General features: G+C 42.7%; 1 pseudogene; it reads right to left on the reverse strand.

Moving 5' to 3' along the window:
* Positions 1 to 14377: 14377 nt before the first annotated feature.
* On the reverse strand, positions 14378 to 22753 carry LOC129812061 (eukaryotic translation initiation factor 2 subunit 1-like; annotated as a pseudogene).
* Between the last annotated feature and the right edge of the window lie 831 nt (positions 22754 to 23584).

Consider the following 23584-nt stretch of genomic DNA (forward strand, 5'->3'; position numbering starts at 1 on the left):
TGAACAACGGAGGATTGGTCGATTTCCAGTTAAGGATACGTTTTTTTAAGAGGTTTTAAGAGGTTTGTTATTGAACCTTTATTGAACCTTTATTTAACTAGGCAAGTCAGCTGCAAATGATTGATACGAAATGTACTGTCCAACCCATCGGGTATCTCACTGCACCCTCATATGCCATGTCTTGAAATATACAGACAGACAAATTAAAAGTACATTTACATTGTAATACTTCTGACAGCCATCTTTCCAACTTCACCCAAAACTTTTAGGACTTTATAACATTCCCAGAAGGTATTAATTGTGTGCGAAGCTGTCAGAGTGAGCAAAGGACATTGGCTACTTTGAAGAATCTCAAATATAAAATATATTTGATTTGTTTTACACTTTTTTGGTTACTACATGATTCCATGTGTGTTATTTCATAGTTTTCTACAATGTAGAAAATAGTAAAAATAATGAAAAACACTGGAATGAGTAGGTGTGTCCAAACTTTTGACTAGTACTGTATGTTGTGCAGAAAAAGTCAATTATGAATTATTTTGTCTTAGTTAAGAACAAATCGGTATTACTTGAAAATAAATGCAAAAACGTTGGGAGCCATGCCATTCTGAAGAGGTTTATTCTACCTGTAAGATTTATGGGAAGATTATTCTATCTTAAATCTGCTTTCATATTGTTAAGTAATGGAATAAAGTTATCTTTACAGTGCATTCAGAAAGTATTCAGACCACTTCACATGTTGTTAAGTTACAGCCTTATTCTAAAATGGATAAAATAGTTCCCCCCCCTCATCAATCTACACACAATACCCCATAATGACAAAGCAAAAACAGGTATCGCAAATAAAAATAAATACAATTCTAATATAACATTTCCATAAGTATTCAGACCCTTTACTCAGTACTTTGTTGAAGCACCATCGGCAGCGATTACAGCCTTGAGTCTTCTTGGGTATGATGCTACAAGCTTGGCACACCTGTATTTGGGGAGTGTCTCCCATTCGCCTCTGCAGAGCCTCTCAAGCTCTGTCAGGCTGAATACTTATGTAACTGTGATACTTGAGTTTTTTTTTTATATGCGATACCTGTTTTTGCTTTGTCATTATGGGGTATTGTGTGTAGATTAACAAGGGGGAAAAAACATTTAATAAATTTTAGAACAAGGCTGTAACGTCACAAAATGTTGAAAAAGTCAAGGGTTCTGAATACTTTCCGAATGCACTGTACGTACATTGTACATACTGTACATTTTAAGAAGGACTACCACATAAGTACTGTGGTTGGTTTGTATTACCTTACAAGGTAAATGTAAGTATATTGGCAGGTGAGGGTCTACTTGGGGTGAGTGGGTCCTCTAAGAGACTGAAATGGGATGAGTGGAGGACCCAAGCACACGTCAGAGAAGTGTCTGATGCCCTCCCAATCACCCCATCCCAATCCCCTGGATATAGTCCCTCTCCATTATCACCAATAACCACCATTAAATCGCAGTTGTAATGACAAACGAGGAATAATAAAACTTTGACTTCCTTTCCTATGTCAGGATCTCTTATTCATTTTACAATGGATTTACAAGTCATAAAAAAAATGAAGAAAAAAATCCATCCCAAATCAAATCCATCTCTCTGCACCACCCCCTCCCTGCTCTGCCCCATTTAACCCTACCCAAGTCAAGCTTATCCCCACCTCCCATCCTTACTCCTCCTTACCCCCCCAAGCCAAGCGTGTTCCCCCTCCCATCCTTAACCCCCCAAGCCAAGCTTATCACCACCTACCCTCCTTCCCCTACCCAGCCAGGCCAAGTTTATCCCAACCTCCATCTTCTCCCCTGTCCCCTTTTCTCAAACACATCCTCTTACTCATCCATTCTCTTTCATTCACACACAACATATACTCCATGCCCCCGCACACCCATTCTCTCCCGCCCTCCTACACATATTCATCCTCCCCACTTCATATGCACAGACACATACCCACACACACACACACCAATTGACTTACACTACCGGTCAAAAGTTTTAGAACACCTACTCATTCAAGGGTTTTTCTTTATTTTTTACATTGTCAATAATAGTGAAGACATCAAAACTATGAAATAACACATATGGAATCATGTAGTAACCAAAAGAGTGTTAAACAAATAAATATACAGTGGGGAGAACAAGTATTTGACACACTGCCGATTTTCCTACTTACAAAGCATGTAGAGGTCTGTAATTTTCTATCACAGGTACACTTCAACTGTGAGAGACGGAATCTAAAACGTCCTGTCCCCTTTGCAGAAAAGCATCCCCAAAGAATGATGTTTCCACCTCCATGCTTCACGGTTGGGATGGTGTTCTTTGGGTTGTACTCATCCTTCTTCTCCCTCCAAACACGGCGAGTGGAGTTTAGACCAAAAAGCTCTATTTTTGTCTCATCAGACCACATGACCTTCTCCCATTCCTCCTCTGGATCATCCAGATGGTCATTGGCAAACTTCAGACGGGCCTGGACATGCGCTGGCTTGAGAAGGGGGACCTTGCGTGCGCTGCAGGATTTTCATCCATGACGGTGTAGTGTGTTACTAATGGTTTTCTTTGAGACTGTGGTCCCAGCTCTCTTCAGGTCATTGACCAGGTCCTGCCATGTAGTTCTGGGCTGATCCCTCACCTTCCTCATGATCATTGATGCCCCACGAGGTGAGATCTTGCATGGAGCCCCAGACCGAGGGTGATTGACCGTCATCTTGAACTTCTTCCATTTTCTAATAACTGCGCCAACAGTTGTTGCCTTCTCACTAAGCTGCTTGCTTATTGTCCTGTAGCCCATCCCAGCCTTGTGCAGGTCTACAATTTTATCCCTGATGTCCTTACACAGCTCTCTGGTCTTGGCCATTGTGGAGAGGTTGGAGTCTGTTTGATTGAGTGTGTGGACAGGTGTCTTTTATACAGGTAATGAGTTCAAACAGGTGCAGTTAATACAGGTAATGAGTGGAGAACAGGAGGACTTCTTAAAGAAAAACTTAACAGGTCTGTGAGAGCTGGAATTCTTTCTGGTTGGTAGGTGATCAAATACTTATGTCATGCAATAAAATGCAAATTAATTACTTAAATATCATACAATGTGATTTTCTGGATTTTTGTTTTAGATCCTGTCTCTCACAGTTGAAGTGTACCTATGATAAAAATGACAGACCTCTACATGCTTTGTAAGTAGGAAAACCTGCAAAATCGGCAGTGTATCAAATACTTGTTCTCCCCACTGTATATTTTATATTTGAGATTCTTCAAAATAGCCACACTTTGACTTGATTACAGCTTTGCACACTCTTGGCATTCTCTCAACCAGCTTCACCTGGAATGCTTTTCTAACAGCCTTGAAGGAGTTCCCACATATGCTGAGCACTTGTTGGCTGCTTTTCCTTCATACTGATGTGTGAAGACATTTCACTGGAGCTAATGTAGAAGGAAAAGCTGTGTACATTTGCAAATACTGTGCCAAATCATATGTGAAGAACTTACAGCTAGAAGTTCAAAAGGACTGCCTGCTTGATTTGAATGTAACAAAGAATGTAACAAAGATGCAGAATCATCTGGCCAAGTGCATAAAGTTACCCCAGCGCTCAAAACAAGCAACCTCTGACAAAAGTCCCTCTACTTCGATTCGCCATTTAATGATTAATCAGACACCTTATCAATAGTAACAGCTCATGGTCCTCCTGGAATCAGATGTTTTTTTGACTCAATGGAGGAACGTAGCTGAGCTGTGTATGCAACTGGTTCACCTCTGATGCTCACTGGCAATGTGTATTGAAAGAGATTTCTGAATGTTCTTTGCCCAGCATACACCCCTCCAGCCAGACATGCTTTATCTACTCATTTGCTGGATACAGAGTTCAACAGAGTTCAAGTGAAGGTCAAGCAAATCATAGAGAAGGCAGACTGTATTGCAATCATCTCTGATGGGTGGTTGAATGTTTGTGGGCAAGTAATAATTAATGACATAATCTCCACCCCTCAACCAGTTTTCTACAAGAACACAGACACAAGGGACAACAGACTTTGCAGATGAGCTGAAGGCAGTCATCAATGACCTTGGACCACAGAAGGTATTTGCACTGGTGACAGACAATGCTGCGAACATGAAGGCTGCTTGGTCTAAAATGGAGAAGTCCTACCCTCACATCACACACATTGGCTGTGCTGCTCATGCATTGAATCTGCTCCTCAAGGACATCATGGCACTGAAAACAATGGATACACTCGACAAGAGAGCTAAGGAAATGGTTAGGTATGTGAAGGGTCATCAAGTTATAGCAGCAATCTACCTCGCCAAGCAAAGTGAGAAGAATAAGAGCACCATATTGAAGCTGCCCAGCAACACTCGTTGAGGTGGTGTTGTCATCATGTTTGACAGCATCCTGGAGGGGAGGAGTCTCTCCAAGAAATTGCCATATCACAGTCTGCCGATATGGACAGCCCCATCAAGAGGATCCTCCTGGATGATGTATTTAGGGAGAGAGTGGTAAGCAGCCTGAAACTCCTGAAACCTATAGTGGATTGAGGGTGACAATGCCATCCTGTCTGATGTTCAGACTCTGCTTGCAGATGTAAGAGAAGAAATCCGTACTGCCCTGCCCACTTCACTGTTGCTCCAAGCAGAGGAAACTGCAGTTGTGAAATACATAAAAAAGCGTGAAGACTTCTGCCTGAAGCCCATACACGCCGCAGCGTACATGTTGAACCCCAAGTATGCTGGCAAGAGCATCCTGTCTGGTGCAGAGATCAACAAGGCCTATGGTGTCATCACTGCTGTGTCTCGCCACCTTGGCCTGGATGAGGGCAAGGTTCTTGGCAGTCTGGCAAAGTACACTTTCAAGCAAGGGCTATGGGATGAAGATGCAATATGGCAGTCGTGCCAACATATCTCATCAGCCACCTGGAGGAAGGGACTTTGTGGATCTGAGTCTCTTCCCCTGTTGCCTCCATCATCCTCCAAATTCCACCAACATCAGCCGCCTCAGAGCGCAACTGGTCCTTGTTTGGGAACACACACACCAAAGCACGCAACAGGCTGACCAATACAAGGGTTGAAAAATTGGTGGCCATCCGGGCAAATTTGAGGCTTTTTGAGACTGACAACGAGCCATCCTCAACAAGGTTGGAAAGTGACAGTGAAGATGAGGCCTCAGAGTCTGATGTTCAAGAGGTGGACATTGAGGAGGTCCAGGGAGAAGACATGGAAGGCTGAGAGGAAGACAACCAAATATTTAGTTTCTAGACTATCCTTTTACAGATGTTGAAAACATTTTTGGGAGATGCGATGGATCATTGGGATTATTCAATATTCCCTTTCTTTTGTTGTTCAGTGAAATTATCCCATGCGAAGAGTCAACTCATTTAATTAAAGTTTAATTCGTAACTAAATTGTTTTTTTTCTATTGGAAGGATTTAATAATTTGAAATTATGTTTACTTAAAATAAGGTAAAAGATTAATGTTTGTCTCCATATGATATGGTAAATATATCCAATGCAAAAAACATTAAATGGTATTAATATTAATTTGCATATATTTGCATTAATTCCCATATAATCCCACAGAAAGTTTTCACCTCTGAATATATATATAAGTGGCTGTTCCACTGGATGTCATAAGGTGAATGCACCAATTTGTAAGTCGCTCTGGATAAGAGCGTCTGCTAAATGACTTAAATGTAAATGATGAATATTCCCCAAAATGTGAAACCCTAATCCCCATAGCAGGATGATGCCACCACCATGCTTCACGGTAGGGATGATGTTAGACAGGTGATGAGCTGTGTCTCGTTTTCTCCAGACGTAGCGATTTGCATTCAAGTCAAATAGTTCAGGAACCGGGATTCGTCAAACCAGTCAATATTTTTCCACTCCGCAATTGTCCAGTGTTGGTGATTGTGTGCCCACTGGAGCAGCTTCTTCTGGTTTTTAGTAGATAGGAGTAGAACCCGGTGTGGTAGTCTGCTACAATACCCCATCCGTGACAAGGACAGACGAATTGTGTGTTCCGGGTTGTTGTCTGCACACCACTGTTATACTTTGCCATTATTTGCCGGTTTGTGGCCCGCCTGTTAGCTTGCACGATTCTTGCCATTCTCCTTTGACCTCTCTTCAACGAGCTGTTTTCGCCCACAGGACTGCCGCTGACTGGATGTTTTTGTTTGTTGCACCATTCTCGTTAAGCCCTACATTTGAATTACATTTAAGTCATTTAGCAGAGCTCTTATCCAGAGCGACTTACAAATTGGTGCATTCACCTTATGACATCCAGTGGAACAGCCACTTTACAATAGTGCATCTAAATCTTTTAAGGGGGGGTTAGAAGGATTACTTTATCCTATCCTAGGTATTCCTTAAAGAGGTGGGGTTTCAGGTGTCTCCGGAAGGTGGTGATTGACTCCGCTGACCTGGCGTCGTGAGGGAGTTTGTTCCACCATTGGGGTGCCAGAGCAGCGAACAGTTTTGACTGGGCTGAGCGGGAACTGTACTTCCTCAGTGGTAGGGAGGCGAGCAGGCCAGAGGTGGATGAACGCAGTGCCCTTGTTTGGGTGTAGGGCCTGATCAGAGCCTGAAGGTACTGAGGTGCCGTTCCCCTCACAGCTCCGTAGGCAAGCACCATGGTCTTGTAGCGGATGCAAGCTTCAACTGGAAGCCAGTGGAGAGAGCGGAGGAGCGGGGTGACGTGAGAGAACTTGGGAAGGTTGAACACCAGACGGGCTGCGGCGTTCTGGATGAGTTGTAGGGGTTTAATGGCACAGGCAGGGAGCCCAGCCAACAGCGAGTTGCAGTAATCCAGACGGGAGATAACAAGTGCCTGGATTAGGACCTGCGCCGCTTCCTGTGTGAGGCAGGGTCGTACTCTGCGGATGTTGTAGAGCATGAACCTACAGGAACGGGCCACCGCCTTGATGTTAGTTGAGAACGACAGGGTGTTGTCCAGGATCACGCCAAGGTTCTTAGCGCTCTGGGAGGAGGACACAATGGAGTTGTCAACCGTGATGGCGAGATCATGGAACGGGCAGTCCTTCCCCGGGAGGAAGAGCAGCTCCGTCTTGCCGAGGTTCAGCTTGAGGTGGTGATCCGTCATCCACACTGATATGTCTGCCAGACATGCAGAGATGCGATTCGCCACCTGGTCATCAGAAGGGGGAAAGGAGAAGATTAATTGTGTGTCGTCTGCATAGCAATGATAGGAGAGACCATGTGAGGTTATGACAGAGCCAAGTGACTTGGTGTATAGCGAGAATAGGAGAGGGCCTAGAACAGAGCCCTGGGGGACACCAGTGGTGAGAGCACGTGGTGAGGAGACAGATTCTCGCCACGCCACCTGGTAGGAGCGACCTGTCAGGTAGGACGCAATCCAAGCGCGGGCCGCGCCGGAGATGCCCAACTCAGAGAGGGTGGAGAGGAGGATCTGATGGTTCACAGTATCGAAGGCAGCCGATAGGTCTAGAAGGATGAGAGCAGAGGAGAGAGAGTTAGCTTTAGCAGTGCGGAGCGCCTCCGTGATACAGAGAAGAGCAGTCTCAGTTGAATGACTAGTCTTGAAACCTGACTGATTTGGATCAAGAAGGTCATTCTGAGAGAGATAGCAGGAGAGCTGGCCAAGGACGGCACGTTCAAGAGTTTTGGAGAGAAAAGAAAGAAGGGATACTGGTCTGTAGTTGTTGACATCGGAGGGATCGAGTGTAGGTTTTTTCAGAAGGGGTGCAACTCTCGCTCTCTTGAAGACGGAAGGGACGTAGCCAGCGGTCAAGGATGAGTTGATGAGCGAGGTGAGGTAAGGGAGAAGGTCTCCGGAAATGGTCTGGAGAAGAGAGGAGGGGATAGGGTCAAGCGGGGAGGTTGTTGGGCGGCCGGCCGTCACAAGACGCGAGATTTCATCTGGAGAGAGAGGGGAGAAAGAGGTCAGAGCACAGGGTAGGGCAGTGTGAGCAGAACCAGCGGTGTCGTTTGACTTAGCAAATGAGGATCGGATGTCGTCGACCTTCTTTTCAAAATGGTTGACAAAGTCATCTGCAGAGAGGGAGGAGGGGGGGATTCAGGAGGGAGGAGAAGGTGGCAAAGAGCTTCCTAGGGTTAGAGGCAGATGCTTGGAATTTAGAGTGGTAGAAAGTGGCTTTAGCAGCAGAGACAGAAGGGGAAAATGTAGAGAGGAGGGAGTGAAAGGATGCCAGGTCCGCAGGGAGGCGAGTTTTCCTCCATTTCCGCTCGGCTGCCCGGAGCCCTGTTCTGTGAGCTCGCAATGAGTCGTCGAGCCACGGAGCGGAGGACCGAGCCGGCCTGGAGGATAGGGGACATAGAGAGTCAAAGGATGCAGAAAGGGAGGAGAGGGTTGAGGAGGCAGAATCAGGAGATAGGTTGGAGAAGGTTTGAGCAGAGGGAAGAGATGATAGGATGGAAGAGGAGAGAGTAGCGGGGGAGAGAGAGCGAAGGTTGGGACGGCGCGATACCATCCGAGTAGGGGCAGTGTGGGAAGTGTTGGATGAGAGCGAGAGGGAAAAGGATACAAGGTAGTGGTCGGAGACTTGGATGGGAGTTGCAATGAGGTTAGTGTAAGAACAGCATCTAGTAAAGATGAGGTCAAGCGTATTGCCTGCCTTGTGAGTAGGGGGGGAAGGTGAGAGGGTGAGGTCAAAAGAGGAGAGGAGTGGAAAGAAAGAGGCAGAGAGGAATGAGTCAAAGGTAGACGTGGGGAGGTTAAAGTCACCCAGAACTATGAGAGGTGAGCCGTCCTCAGGAAAGGAGCTTATCAAGGCATCAAGCTCATTGATGAACTCTCCGAGGGAACCTGGAGGGCGATAAATGATAAGGATGTTAAGCTTGAAAGGACTGGTAACTGTGACAGCATGGAATTCAAAGGAGGCGATAGACAGATGGGTAAGGGGAGAAAGAGAGAATGACCACTTGGGAGAGATGAGGATCCCGGTGCCACCACCCCGCTGACCAGAAGCTCTCGGGGTGTGCGAGAACACGTGGGCAGACGAAGAGAGAGCAGTAGGAGTAGCAGTGTTATCTGTGGTGATCCATGTTTCCGTCAGTGCCAAGAAGTCGAGGGACTGGAGGGAAGCATAGGCTGAGATGAACTCTGCCTTGTTGGCCGCAGATCGGCAGTTCCAGAGGCTACCGGAGACCTGGAACTCCACGTGGGTCGTGCGCGCTGGGACCACCAGGTTAGGGTGGCCGAGGCCACGCGGTGTGAAGCGTTTGTATGGTCTGTGCAGAGAGGAGAGAACAGGGATAGACAGACACATAGTTGACCGGCTACAGAAGAGGCTACGCTAATGCAAAGGAGATTGGAATGACAAGTGGACTACACGTCTCGAATGTTCAGAAAGTTAAGCTTACGTTGCAAAAATCTTATTGACTAAAATGATACAGTACTGCTGAGGTAGGCTAGCTAGCAGTGGCTGCGTTGTTGACTTTGATTGAAAGTGTAGCTGGCTAGGTAACCTTGATGGCTGGCTAGGTAACCTCGGTAACTGGCTAGATAATTAGTCTAAACTACACAATTGTCTTAGATACAAGGACAGCAAAGACAACTATGTAGCTAGCTAACACTAGCTAGCTAACACTACACTAATCAAATCGTTCCGTTGTAATGTAATAGTTTCTACAGTGCTGCTATTCGGTAGAAGTTGGCTAGCTAGCAGTGTTAGCAGTGTTGACTAGCAGTGTTGACTAGGTAGAAGAACGGCAGCGCGGCGGACGAAAATAGCTGGCTAGCTAACCGATAATTACTCTAGACTCCACAGTTATCTTAGATACAAAGACAGCAAAGACAACTATGTAGCTAGCTAACACTACACTAATCAAGTCGTTCCGTTGTTCCGTTGAATGTAATAGTTTCTACAGTGCTGCTATTCGGTGGCTAGCTGGCTAGCTAGCAGTGTTCGTTACGTTACGTTAAAAGGACGAAAATAGCTGGCTAGCTAACCTAGATAATTGCTCTAAACTACACAATTATCTTTGATACAAAGACGGCTATGTAGCTAGCTAAGATCAAACAAATCAAACCGTTGTACTGTAATGAAATGAAATGAAATGTGATACTACCTGTGGAGCGAAGCGGAATGCGACCGGGTTGTTGAATGCGTGAAAGATACTGACGTGCGTGAAAAGCCCACTGGAACCGGCCTACCTTGAACCGAAGATATTACAACGCTCAAAGTAGTGTAGGTCACTTGTTTTGTCCATTCTAACGTTCAATCGAACAGTAACTGATTGCCTCAATGCCTGATAATTTCATAACGAGGACAGCAATCAATTTTGCGAGGCGCACTGCATGGCCCGAAGCAGAAGTTTACTCAGTAAAAACCTACAATTGATCAAAACCATTCAATTTTGAGATGGGGGTGAAATCCAAAGTTTTGCTTTATATTGATTGGCTATGTCATAGCTTATTTGTAAATTATAAATATTGATACATTACTAGCGCAAACACTTAAATTGCAAAAATTACAAGTTAATTAGTTTTTTTTTCTTCTTTTTTCTTTAGGGGTGGATCAGCTTAATATTGCGAAAAGAATGTTTCTTCCAATGTAATTGTCTGCATCATTTCCATTCCCCCATATTTTTGGGGGTAAATATATATATCCATACACGTATGCATACATATACACATATATACATACACATACCTATATAGACATACATACTTTTTTAAAGAATATACCTTTATTATTATTCCCCGCAAACCCTACCACCGATCCCCCAATTGGAGTAAACTGATAAACATTTCTGTTTTTACCTTCAATTTATACATCTTATACACATTTTACAGACACAGTCTACTTTATAATAGTTTACTCTTGTTTGTTCTTAGTCCTTCCTCTATTTCTGTTGTCCATCCAGTTTGATTTCCACTTGTAACTGTGCTATTTCACAAAAGCTCCGCCCCTATACACATTTCACAGATCCCGTATGCCCTACATTGATTATCTTGTTATTAGTCCCACCCTTCAGCTCCACTCAACCCTTCCCATCTATCTTCCAACATCATCCATTTCGGATTTTTATTTGCCATATATTTAGTTACAAGTTAATTAGTTGGTGATGGTGATTTCAGAACCAAAGTGGGGGGGACAAAATAAACAGGCTACATTGCCTCCCCCCCCCACCTAATTTGATAGTAGTAGTGGGGTGGTAGATGCCTAGTCTCCCTTATGTCTCTGCACAGGTGCCTACATAGTACATACACCATATAGATACATCATTTACACACAGAAGTCAGCTCAGACAGATCCAGCTCAGAGGCCCAGCTCATGGAAAATGTATGTGTTTATGCAACAAATGTTGTGCAACATATCGCATCAATTCGTTCTCTAATCAAACCAAAGTGTTTCAAATAAACCTTTCAATGCTGTATTGTATCAGAGCACATCCCTAGGGGACCAAATACATAAAGTGCTTTCTTTCTAAAGGGTAAACACATGTATGAAAAAAATAAAAAAGGTGACATTATTTACTGTCTCCTCATATGATCCCGAATCCAAAATGCCAGAGTATACTATAGAGCAAAATTAAACATTTTGGCCTCACTGTCCAAATAAATACTTAGCACACACCATGCCTGGTAAGACATGGACTTATCCCCTCCCCTTATTTTGAGGGCTGAGGACATCTGACAAACTTTTATTTTGGAGTAGAGTACCCATTTAAAACTAGCTACTTTCTTTGACACAATTTGATCAGTTTACCTGATATGGTGGTTCCAAACTGCACCTTGACTAACAAAATGGTTATGATAAATATAATCTGGGTCACCTACACAAAAGATTAGGACATGTCATTTGTGTCATTCATTATTAGTTAGCTACAGAACGAAATGTGTTTTCACATGCCAAAATCTAGGTTTAGGACACATTGGGAGTCTGTACCTACACAGAGCGCTTCCTTTAGCCAGTAATAACAGGCTTTCGTCTTTTTTTTATTTTTTTTAAAGCCAATAAATAAAAGTGGCACCGTACAATTGTACAGGAGAAGAAAAAATCAAATTTCAAAATTTGCCTATTTGCTTTTTAGCCTATTCATTGATGGATTTACCAGTCTACGTACATACATTTGACTGATCATGCTTAATTTGCATAATTTTGTGGAATTAAATCGGTGCATGTGTACACTATATTCCTTATGTATCTTTTTTATCACACACATACAGAGCCATTGAGAGGAAAATATGTCAGACTCTGCAAGAGCTACTGCTGCAGCATCTTGCTGTGCTTTCAAGACAACTGGGAACTCAGAAAAATATGAAGTCATTTCATGACGTCAGTGATCTTCAGGTCGTAAAGTCAGTGCTCTACAGGCCCCAGTTGGATGACCGTTCAAAAACATTTTCCCCAGGCAGGCTTCAACGCGTCAAACATCACTTTCCAACGAGCTGGAGGCTCATTTTTTCAAAACATGTATTTTGAAAACATACTTAACTGTTTAAAACCAGAACGTTTTAATACATATTACGAGGCATGTCTTACCTTGCTTCAGATTAGCCTATTAGATCTCCTCTTTCTACATTTCTAACTGATATTTTCATCTGTCACATGAAACCGCTTGAATGTGCAGTGCCCTCTCGACAATGGTGTTTTCCTGCCAATTGCATTATGGAACGAACATTGCCGCGTAGCCTACTTACTGCCCTGTGTGCATTACTGCGCGTATGATCTTATGAAATAATAGTTTATCAACGTTAAGCTAAATGTTCTGATCTGTTTGTTGCATCAGACTCATTGCTTTTTAACGTCTTTGTTTTATGTAGCCTAGGCCTACTGGTTGTATGAATTTGGAATCTATCTTCCCACAAATGTCCAGACTCTGAAATAGACGATCTTTCTCGACAAGCTGACCAATAGAATAGGTAGCCTAAACTTTTCTACTATAGTAGATTCACATAGGATAGTGATTTTGCTGTTCATTAACTTACTAATTTTGTTGGCTGAGGAAAAGTAAATGTCGACAGTTATTCTAACATGTTCAAAGTGCACATCAGAATTTGGTAAGAAGGACAGCACGTCATTAAATTCTGGACATGCATGTTCTGTTAATGAATTACCATGATATCCCAAATGTGATTTCTGTCATTCTGAGAACTGTGGGCCGATGTGGACGCCCTAATCAGGTTATGAACCTGATGCATATGGGTCCGGTAAATGAAATGTTGCGTTGCCGGTCAAATGTCCTGCTCCACATTTTCCTAACATAAACCCTGCTACACAGACTCGCGATGTTGTGTCCCAAACTAACGTTAAGCAAGCAAAAATCAAACCGCTATGCAAGCTAACTACTTAGCTAGCACGATATTTACCTTGATTGAAGGTCGATTAATCTCCATAGTTTGTCGCCCTACAGAGCTAGCAATTTTGCAGAGTCGTTGTTACTGTAATTTATGTTTAGTTTCAGTCAACTAGCTAAACATTTACAACTTTTTGTATATATATATTTTCCGACACTACAGATGATTGACTAGTAAGCCTTCAGGGTTGTTACTAGCTACCGACTGCTAACACGGAATTCTGGGATTTGTAGTGCAGACAAACTACAACCAGAGATATTAGCAAAAATAGAATAATGAGCCAGATTCAGTTTCTACAGGAAGCTCAGGGACCGGCAGTGCTAATTTACTCATCGATTAAAAATTTCATCTCAATACAGTTTTCTGTTCCCAAAACTAGAATATGTTACTAACAGAGTAGATTAAGTTATGTAGACTTTACCTTTTTAGAAACTTTGGTAAAAGTGCGTTGTTTAGATGCGCATTTCAGAGTAAGCGTTCCATAACGGAAAAACGCAAATATATGCAAAAACGCCCCAATAGGATCTCACTATCTCGTGCTTGTCCTGCCGAATATGATTAATTAGCTTATTTTGTGAATGGGTGGAAGAAGGTCACCTAGCTGTTAGTGTTGGACTAGTAACCCAGCCGACAAGGTTGATTTGCCCTTGAGCAAGGCACTTAACCTTAATTTGCTCCAGGTGTGCTGTACTGCTATGGCAGATCCTATAAAGCACCACATTTCACTGTACATATCCTGTGCACGTGACAACAATAAAACATCTTATTTAAAATATTTGATAAAGGCTAGAGTACCCACATGGACCTTTCTCCAACAGCTTATGCTATAACTGCATCCCACATTTAATTTAAGTGCATGTTTCACTTTCAATCACTTCTAACCTGACAACACAAATTTACTTTTCTATTTGTTTAATGTAATGTTAAGAATGTAGTCCTGACAAAATAGAAATACATCCAGAATGCACCCTAAGTTATAAAGATCTGTGTGAGTTGGTTAGGTGAGCATTATACTCTTTCTCTTCCGCCCGACATTTCACTTGAACCATATTGAGCAGGAAAACGTCCTTTCATGGAGTTGGGGAGATAGTCAAAACCACTTTCAAAAGTACTCATTCCTAAAATATGTCCTTGCTATATATAAAACACTCGTCTTATTATATTCTCAGAATCTATCTAAACCCCTACTCACTCTAGCCTGGTCCTATACTGTATGTGTCACAAAGAGTTGGTTAAAGAACATTCAGCACGGGACCAGGCTACCACCCCACCAACCCAAGCCTTGTCCCATTTTGTATTATATGTGCTGTAGCCAACTCTTCCACACAGAGAGGAGTTGGCTACAGCACAAAAAGGCTAATCCTACCCCAACCCACCCGTTCTGATGCAATTCAAACAGCTAGGGTTCAGTGATCATATTCAGTTGTTATTGTGTCCATTGGTATAATCACAGAGGCCTTTCCCAGCCCTGTTTGGCAGTATGACAGTCAGTGCCTGTAGCCATCTCTCTATCAGTCTCCCTGAGAGGGTCCCTGCTACTGATCCAAAGGGTTCAGTTGGAGAGACGTTCTAGAATGCTTGATTTGATATGAAGTTCGTCATCTCATCAGACAGGGCCTGTATTCATGAAATATCTCAAAATAGGAGTTCTGATCTAGGATAAGTTTAGCCTTTTAGATCATTATGCATAAGATTAAATATGGGGGGGTGGGCTGATCCTAGACCAGCACTCCTACTCTGAGATGCTTTATGAATACATGCTCTGGACTGCATATGTATAATTGGTCTCGTCGTCGTATCCAATCCCTCAGTTCTTCATCTAGTTTAGTCCTCTGCCTTGGCCTCCATCCTCGTCATCTCCGTCCACCTCAGCGTTCTCTCTCTCCAGTTGCTCCAGCTGGCGGGCCAGCTCTGTCTCATCTATGTCGGTCACAACCTTCGCCTGGAGGGGAGGAAAACATATAAGACATTAACACATGGACATTGAAAGCGCAATGTCCTGAACATTGTTGCTGTTTTTAATACTGTTTTAATGTGAGATCTCTGGCGAGTAAGACTTCCAAAGCATGTATTACATATGGCAGGAGTTACAATTTTCTGTTTTACATGAAACTTCTACCACCCCACCTTGGACTTTCCATTATCCCCCTCTTCCTAGTGTATTAAAATACAGCAAACATATGATTTTATGTAAATTGTGACAATAAGGTTATTGTACTGACCTCCATCTGGATGTTAAACACTCCTCGCTTCTCCTCAATCTTCTCTTTGATGGCAGCCATGGCCTGGTTGAGGACAGAGAGACCCTCTGTGCGCTCCAGTGTGGTGGTGGTCATGACGTAGCGTGGCGGCGCTATCAGATTAATCTGTCAGAGACACAATGCTGTGATGCATTTAGCCTTTTCCCTGACACAGATCTTGGACTAAAAGTCACTTTCAGTGGATGCTTTTGTCTTTTTTAATATTTTTTTTTATGTATATACAGTACCAGTCAAGAGTTTGGACACACCTACTCATTCAAGGGTTTTTCTTTATTTTTACTATTTTCTACATTGTAGAATAAGAGTGAAGACATCAAAACTATGAAATAACCAATATGGAATCAGCTAACCAAAAAATATAAAATATATGTTATATTTGAGACTCTTCAAAGTAGCCATCCTTTGCCTTGATGACAGCTTCGCACACCATTGGCATTCTCTCAACCAGCTTCATGAGGTTGTCACCTGGAATGCATTTCAATTAACAGGTGTGCCTTGTTAAAAGTTAATTTGTGCAATTTCTTTCCTTCTTAATGTGTTGTGACAAGGTAGGGATGGTATACAGAAGACAGCACTATTTGGTAAAAGACCAAGTCCATATTATGGCAAGAACACCTCAAATAAGCAATGAGAAACGACAGTCCATCATTACTTTCAGACATGAAGTTCAGTCAATGCAGAACATTTCAAGAACTTTGAAAGTTTCTTCAAGTGCAGCCGCAAAAACCATCAAGCGCTATGAAACTAGCTCTCATGAGGACCGCCACAGGAATGTCCCAGAGTTACCTCTGCTGCAGAGGATGAGTTCATTAGAGTTACCAGCCTCAGAAATTACAGCCCAAATAAATGCTTCACAGAGTTCAACTAACAGACATCTCAACATCAACTGTTCAGAGGAGAACACGTGAATCAGGCCTTCATGGTTGACTTCTTTTGTAAGACGCAGAGTAGGTGAACGGATGATCTCCACATGTGTGGTTTCCATCGTGAAGCATGGAGGAGTACAGGGTCTGAATACTTATGTAAATGTGATATTATAGTTTTTTTTAAATATACATTTGCTAAAATGTCTAAAAACCTGTTTTTGCTTTTTCATTATGGGGTATTGTGTGTAGTTTAGAAGCCTATCAGAAGCTTCTAAAGCCATGACATCATTTTCTGGAATTTCCCAAGCTTTTTAAAGGCACAGTCAACTTAGTGTATGTAAACTTCTGACCCACTGGAATTGTGATACAGTGAATTATAAGTGAAATAATCTGTCTGTAAACAATTGTTGAAAAATTGACTTGTGTCATGTGCACAAAGTAGATGTCCTAACCGACTTGCCCAAATTATATTTCGTTAACAAGAAATTTGTGGAGTGGTTGAAAAACAAGTTTTAATGACTCCAACCTAAGTGTGTGTAAACTTCCGACTTCAACTGTATACACACACACTACCGTTCAAAAGTTTGGGGTCACTTAGAAATGTCCTTGTTTTCTATGAAAACATACATGAAATTAGTTGCAAAATTAACAGTAAGATGTTGACAAGGTTATAAATAATGATTTTTAATTGAAATAATTGTGTCCTTGAAACTTTGTTTTCGTCAAAGAATCATCCATTTGCAGCAATTACAGCCTTGCACACCTTCGGCATTCTAGTTGTCAATTTGTTGAGGTAATCTGAAGAGATTTCACCCCGTGCTTCCTGAAGCACCTCCCACAAGTTGGATTGGCTTGATGGGCCGTTCTTAGGTACCATACGGTCAAGCTGCTACCATAGCTCAATAGGGTTAAGATCCGGTGACTGTGCTGGCCACACCATTATAGACAGAATACCAGCTGACTGCTTCTTCTCTAAATAGTTTGGAGCTGTGCTTTGGGTCATTGTCCTGTTGTAGGAGGAAATTGCCTCCAATTAAGCACCGTCCACAGGGTATGGCATGATGTTGCAAAATGGAGCAATAGCCTTCCTTCTTCAAGATCCCTTTTACCCTGTACAAATCTCCCACTTTACCACCACCAAAGCACCCCCAGACCATCACATTGCCTCCACCATGCTTGACAGATGGCGTCAAGCACTCCGCGTCTTTTCTGCGTCTCACGGATGTTCTTCTTTGGGATCCGAACACCTCAAACTTAGATTAGGCTGTCCATAACACTTTTTTACAATCTTCTCCTGTTCAGTGTCTGTGTTCATTTGCCAATATTCATCTTTTCTTTTTACTGGCCAGTCTGAGATATGGATTTTTCTTTGCAACTCTGCCTAAAAGGCCAGCATCCCGGAGTCGCCTCTTCGCTGTTAACGTTGAGACTGGTGTTTTGCGTGTACTATTTAATGAAGCTGCCAGTTGAGGACTTGTGAGGCGTCTGTTTCTCAAACTAGACACTCCAATATACTTGTGCTCTTGCTCAGTTGTGCACCGGGGCCTCCCACACTTTCTATTCTGGTTAGGGCCAGTTTGCGCTGATGGATGCTGATAATGGGCCCCTGTACGCCTATGTAGATATTCCATACAAAATCTGCCATTTTCAGCTACAATAGTCATTTACAACATTAACAATGTCTACACTGTATTTCTGATCAATTTGATATTCTTTTAAATGGACAAAAAATTGGTTTTCTTTAAAAAACAAGGACATTTCTAAGTGACCCCAAACTTTTGAACGGTAGTGTATATAAAACCAATTTTTTAGGAAAGAAATTCTCGGGGGGGAAAAAAGGGTACCCAGAAAATCTGGTGAAAAAAATGGGTTCCCCGCTGAACATTTTTGAATGGTCTAGGAATATACTATGATTAATCTGGGTCCAAAAAAACCCAGACTATTGAGGGGGGTTTGTTGTTGTTTTATTTACCTTGATTGGCATGGCATCTGTGGAGCAGCCCAGCCCCGCCCTCAACGCTTCTTTGACAGCATCAATCCCCTCATACCCGTAACAGGCCACCTCAATGTCTGAGGGAGAGATGGGAGTTGGCTTAATTGGGTTCCCCAAAATATTATTCTAACACACAGTGAAAGTTCTACCTTGTATGGCTCCCTGGGCGAACCCCCCTTCAGACATTTGGAACAACACAAATAAATAATCATAACATTTAAAACTACACTGCTCAAAAAAATAAAGGGAACACTTAAACAACACAATGTAACTCCAAGTCAATCACACTTCTGTGAAATCAAACTGTCCACTTAGGAAGCCACACTGATTGACAATAAATTTCACATGCTGTTGTGCAAATGGAATAGACAAAAGGTGGAAATTATAGGCAATTAGCAAGACACCCCCAATAAAGGAGTGATTCTGCAGGTGGTGACCACAGACCACTTCTCAGTTCCTATGCTTCCTGGCTGATGTTTTGGTCACTTTTGAATGCTGGCGTTGCTCTCACTCTAGTGGTAGCATGAGATGGAGTCTACAACCCACACAAGTGGCTCAGGTAGTGCAGCTCATCCAGGATGGCACATCAATGCGAGCTGTGGCAAGAAGGTTTGCTGTGTCTGTCAGCGTAGTGTCCAGACCATGGAGGTGCTACCAGGAGACAGGCCAGTACATCAGGAGACGTGGAGGAGGCCGTAGGAGGACAACAACCCAGCAGCAGGACCTCTACCTCCGCCTTTGAGCAGGAGGAGCACTGCCAGAGCCCTGCAAAATGACCTCCAGCAGGCCACAAATGTGCATGTGTCTGCTCAAACGATCAGAAACAGACTCCATGAGGGTGGTATGAGGGCCCGGCGTCCACAGGTGGGGGTGGGGGCAGTGTATATAAATATAAAATATCCAAAAGTAAGACTCATAAATATCAAAAAGTAGTAAAAAGACAAATAGAAACAAAGTGTATATAAATACAAATAAAAAGATAATTTAATTATTATACTATTACTAACAAAAAACCCACAAATAAAACTAAATTGCACAAATCCTATTTACACAAACACACAAATAGAATAACACACTAATAAAGAAGAGAACCTGATTATTACACTATTGCACTTCAAACAAGAAACACACAAACTAAATTGCACAACTAATTGCATTAGTACTGTACAAAGTTAGAGGGGAGCTATTTGACAGATTCCCCCGCTCCCCCTACCTCGGGCTTCCAGTGGGGAGACCTGAGGTCAACCTACCCCCGCCCCCCTCCCCATCTCGTACTTCTGAGTTGGAGACCTTCCCAGGCAGTAGCCTGCCTAGCTCACAAACTAGAATCAGGGCGCCCAATCCGACAAGGTTAATAGACCCACAGTCCCACACGGTGACATGATATCATTGATGTGACGTGCAAATGAGCAATAGATAACCGATCACAAATCACACCACAAATGTCACCATTACAAATGATTTATATTTTTTCAAAAATGGTGTGGTCGCCCCGTGCCACCCTGGGCGCCTGCCCATGTCGCCTCTCCCTAAATCCGCCACTGCTAACACATTAGTATAATGCTATATCAAGATTCACCAAGACACTGCTGTGTATATGATATACATGCACCCAGTTAGGTGTACATACCTGCCCTGATTTTGACAGCTTGTGGGGTCAGTCTTCTGTTGATGTTGTCAATGAGGACAGCCTTTTCCTCCTCTGTCAGGTCCAGACAATCTAAAACGGCTGGGTCCCTGTGGACCAAAACATCAGTCATATTAACACACTCAATCCTGGGAGGTCCAGGACAATAGCTAAATAATATGTCTATTGATGCAATAGAAATGGATTTGCATCTAGTCTCGCTTGGGCAGAATTGTATCGAACCAGGAGACTAATCTATGGAACCATTTTCTTCCATTTCTAGTTCCATAAGTCTGTTTGAAACGAAGAATGGAAAATAATATTTTTGTGTTTAAGTGTCTAAACAAGAGAATCCCCTACCAACCCTGACCAGGTTGTCAGTACTTACGCCACAGCCTGTTTGAAGACATCATAGGCTCCATATCCAGGCCGCTTGTACTTCTCATCAAACACCCAGGCAGTGCGCGTGAACAGGCTCTCCAGCTGCTCATCTTTGGTGTACTCCAGAACCTCAGCCACGTGCCTCAATATGCTGTACACCTGTCATGGCAGAAGACACACAAGTCTAGGTTCCCCTCCAGAAATGATATTTGAATATATCAGTTGACAACACATCTAAGAGTACCAAAACTCAACATAACCAGCCTTTCTGCATTTTCAGCCCAAGGCAAAAGAGTATATTGTACTAGGGTTGTTCCACCAACTTGGTGACTTTTGAGAAGTGTTAATTGGTTAAAAAAAACGTTTATTTCACCAAATTTTAACATTGTCATAAATAGCAATCAAGAGGTTAAATAAATAAAAATGACTATAGTAAATTTGAGGAAGAATGTACTTACAAGTGTGCTATGTGGTTGTGTCTCACCTAGTTATGTTAAGAAGAATCCACTAACTGTAAGTTGCTCTGGATAAGAGCATCTGCTAAATTACTCAAATGTAAACCTAAGTGCCAAATAAAGTAACAGGATTGACGATTTAATCTTAAATCATGCATAAATCCCCCTTTGACGGGGGAGCTTGTCGTGTGCAAAAGGGAGTGGCAATTGAATGAAAGCTTCACAAAAACGTTTTTGTTGTTGTTGGTTAAAACATTTCTAGCCTGTCTATCTACAGTTAATGACGTGTTATGCTCGACCCACTCAGTTTCCCACCACAAAACACCAGAAAATTGTCATAAAGAGTAGAACAGCTCACCTGCTTTTACACTATGATTTGACTATTAGATGTTCAATGTATCTTAAAAAAATATATATTTAAAAAGGAATAGTTTCACCATATTAAATAGAGTTCAGTTCACGTAACAGGGTTGACCTTAAATGAGGGACAGACGTAAGTTAATCACTAATAAATAATAATCTTCAGAAATGATCATCAAAGCAACCAAATAACTAGGGCTTTACAACGATGGTAAAAACCTTTACAATGATGGTAAAAACCTTGGAGAAAGGCTTTGGTTAAGTGGGTTAAAATCTTCCTAGAATTCAGAGGGTACATGGTACATGTATAAATGAGGAATTGTTGGCACTAAGTCTTTATAATGCGAGGATTTAGACAACATACCGTTTTAGATTTGGTGAATTTGTCTTCGCACTTGATTGCCTCCTCGGGTGAAACTCTTCTCTTGGACAGATCAATGTAACCTAGAGAGATAGAGAGCAGGGAAATGAACCGTCACAATGAGAACAAGAAAACTAGCTCGGTCCCAGATCTATTTCTGTCTTGCCAAATCCTATGGTTATCTGTGACAAGAGTTGGCAAGGCAACACAAACAAATATGGGACCAGGCTACAGGTCAACCCATCACATTCACAGCATTTTTCCTCTCACCTTATCCACTCGGATGACGACCACACACTCGTTGCGTCCGATCCTGATGAGTTTGTTGATGGAGCGGATACGTCTGCGAGACAACTCGCTAAGGAGGATCATGCCTTCAATGTTGTTGTACTCCAGGAGACTTACGTAGGCTCCCATCTCTGCGATGGAGCGCACGTTGACCATCACCACATCTTCCACCTCTGGAAACCTGTGCTGGTAGAATCTACAGCTGAGCGACGGCATCCTGCACTCTGTGGTCAAGATGATTTCAAGTATGTGAGTATGCAGCAGAGGATAGTATTCATTGCATTCTCATTCTGCCTGTATGTTATCACACTCTGCCAAGCAGGCGCAATGCTTGCAAAATGTAGATCACCATATAGCAAATTATAATGGGCGGAGAACTAAGGAGGTGAACAGATGTATACATTGTAGGAAGAAAACCTTTGTACTGTATAAGTAGCTAGCTAACGTTAGCTCGCAGTGGCAAACAGCTGCCAGTGACTGCCAGCTTATTCTGAATGATGGGTTTCTAGCTAACCAACCTTATCTAGCTACAACACATTTACATGTAGCCAGAACACCAGCTCGATAGAATACTAGACTAATGTTAACTAACGTAACACTTTTGAGTCTCATGCGTTCATCACCAATCATTCATTCTTTCAGAACTTCACGCTCAAACGTTATACTCACCTTATATAGTATATACACAACTTGAGAATGAACTATTGGAATATGTCTGTATTATAAGTTATTACATTAAACTGTAGTAATTGAAATATATCAGTTGACGGTATAAAATTCGACTGTTTCATCAACATGCGCGAACGGGGCGACAATTTGAACTGACACGGAAGCGGAACTGGAAACATGCACATCAAAAAAAATACCATCGGTATTTTAGCAAATAGATTACCCATTGAAATTAGCAGTTTTCGATTTCTCCACAAGGTGTCGCCCTGTGTGTTTTAAAGCAAGTTTAACAAAAGATACTGGCAGATACAGAGTACACAAAACATTATAAACAACTTCCTAATATTGAGTTACAGGACTAAGATTGAATCCTACTACACCGGCTCTGACACATCAGATGTGGCAGGGCTTGCAAACTATTAGACTACAAATGGAAACCCAGCCGTGAGCTGCCCAGTGACGCAAGCCTACCAGATGAGCTAAATGCCTTTTATACTCTCTTCAAGGCAAGCAACATTGAAGCATGCATGAGAGCACCAGCTGTTCCGGACGACTGTGTGATCACGCTCTCCGTAGCCGATGTGAACAAGACCTTTAAACAGGTCAACATTCACAAGGCCGCAGGGCCAGACGGAATACCAGGACTCATGCTCAGAGCATGCGTGACCAACTGGCAAGTGTCTTCACTGACATTTTCAACCTCTCCCCGACCGAGTCTGTAATACCTACATGTTTCAAGTAGACCACCATAGTCCCTGTGCCCAAGAAAGCAAAGGTGACTACTGCCCCGTAGCACTCACGCCGGTAGCCATGAAGTTCTTTGAAAGGATGGTCATGGCTCACAACACCATCATCCCGGAAACCCTAGACCCACTCCAATACCGCCCCAACATATCCACAGATGACGCAATCTCAATTGTACCCCACGCTGCCCTTTCCCTCCTAGACAAAAGGAACACCTACGTGAGAATGCTGTTCTTTGACTACAGCTCAGTGTTCAACACCATAGTGCCCA

This window comes from Salvelinus fontinalis, chromosome 15, assembly GCF_029448725.1.
Source record: "Salvelinus fontinalis isolate EN_2023a chromosome 15, ASM2944872v1, whole genome shotgun sequence".
NCBI lineage: Eukaryota > Metazoa > Chordata > Actinopteri > Salmoniformes > Salmonidae > Salvelinus > Salvelinus fontinalis.